This window comes from Octopus bimaculoides, chromosome 5 (assembly GCF_001194135.2).
Source record: "Octopus bimaculoides isolate UCB-OBI-ISO-001 chromosome 5, ASM119413v2, whole genome shotgun sequence".
In the NCBI taxonomy this organism is placed as follows: domain Eukaryota; kingdom Metazoa; phylum Mollusca; class Cephalopoda; order Octopoda; family Octopodidae; genus Octopus; species Octopus bimaculoides.
Genome location: NC_068985.1, coordinates 30023251 through 30025585, shown reverse-complemented (window position 1 = coordinate 30025585; position 2335 = coordinate 30023251).

Here is a 2335-nt window from a genome sequence, read left to right as displayed (position 1 = left end):
TCGAAGACTAATGGCAAGCTACAATTTCCATTTTGGCTTTTGAACTAGCGATAACTACGCTCCGGATTAAATTCTTTGCCCTTGATAATTCATAATATTCAAACACACATGTATCGTGGTATTCTTGCTTATATGTACACATCCTGGCTCTGTCTGCCTGTTTTTCTCTCTCTCTCTCTCTCTCTCTCTCTCTCTCTCTCTCTCTCTTTCTCTTTCTCTCTTCCTCTCTCTGTCTATCTATTTCTATTTATTTCTCTCTTTCAATTTCTCTCTATTTCTCGCCGTCTCACCTACCCTCACTCTTCACCACTTTGACACTTGAATGGTTGACAATCGATGATGGTTCGTTTACGTTCCTGTAAATTAGCTGTACGGCAAAATAAATACCAGAACAGAGTAAGTACCAGGCTTTAAAAAATAATTCCTGGGGTCAATTCGTTTACCAAAGCCATTCATGATGGTGTCCCAGCATGGTCGCAGTTCAGTGACCGAACCAAGTAAAAAATAAAAGACAAGGAATTAAAACACTACCAAATTTTGACATAAGTCTCTAGCAAGGAAAAAACACTGAAAGAAAATACGATACATTTTAAAAAAGATAAGCACACTTAACAAGCTATCTTAAAGATAGCGTTTTTTGAGCGTATGTATGCATTGTATGACGTTGCCATTATTTAGCTTAAGGTCAGCTTTACTTTAGCAGACCTATGATCAATAGCTTTCCAAACAAAACAGCCCTACTTTGGGAACTACATTATCCTTCCTTTTTCAGGCGATAGGTTGTGATTCAAAATAGATTCGACTGCTATTTCTTGCACATAATTGACAACATAGCCTTCACATTGTCGAGGCCTCCCATCAGTAATACCCACACACACACACACACATTCCACCCTATCCAAATATATTATAAGAATTATAAAGAACGATTTTCTATAATGGTATGTTTTATCCGAATTATACTAGATATATATCTGCATATACATACATACATAAATACATACATACATACATACATGCATACATACATATCTATCTATCTATCTATCTATCTATCTATCTATCTATCTATCTATATCTCTCTTTCGCTCTCTCTCTCTCTCTCTCTCTCTCTCTCTCTCTCTCTCTCTCTCTCTCTCTCTCTCTCTCTCTCTCTCTCTGTATATATATATATATATATATAGGGAGAATTTACTAAAAAACAAAAGACGAAGACAGGTGGTGTAGAAAACAAACAGATGTATTAGTATAGCATTCGGGAATGGAAAAAGTCTTTAACGTTTCGAGCCTACGCTCTTCCACAGAAAGGAACACAGAAAGAAACAAGGAGAGAAAAAAAATGTGTGTAGTGGTTAGCGATCTATCTATCATGGCGAATGCCGGACAGAAGGGTCACCTCAACTGATCAAGAAACCAATTGAGTGAACCTATAAGTAACGTACCTATAATGACTACTTGAAACAGTTGTAAGCCATATTTACTCTAATAAAGGAAAAATACGTAATGATCATTATTTATACCTTGTCTTATATATTAATCTGGGTAAAATCCTGTTTGACTGGAGCGCTATCACGGGTTCACAATATAGAATTGTGATGAACCATAACCTCGAACCCTTTGTGATGAACCATAACCTCGAACCTTTGACGTTTCGAGCTACGCTCTTCAACAGAAAGAATACGGAGACAAGGAGAAAAACACGGAGAAAAAAAATTGAATAGTGTTCAGTCAACGGTCAATCATAATAATGGCCGATCATAATATATATATATATATATATATATAACCTGTAAGTCAACTTTAGAAGGCCGATTCTATGGCTGCAATCAGAATATTTGAGATAGGTATTTTCTGAACATGAAACAACTACTCAAACAAACAGTTCTATATTTTTTAAACCTGATCTTGTCATATCGATTTCCAAATAATGCTGACGCAAAGTAGAATATAGTGACCAGCCTAAAGGCAGGTCACTATATGGATTGACTCAGCCGCCGTACCTCAATAGAATATGCGCGTATGTTTGTGTACACACACAGCCATATACATAGATATTGCATAGATACACACACATGTACATACATGTATATTTATAAATATGTGCTTCTGTGTATCTGTATACATACAGCATACACACACTCATATACACACACACTCACACACGCATATTTGCCTTGTATATGTAGTGAATAAGATGTTTCCGGTTCCTGTAAATGAATAAATATAATCATACAAGTACTAAGTTTTCACTTCCTGTTATATGTACTCACTTCATTATACATGCCGAAACACACACAAACACACACACACACACACACACACACACACACACACA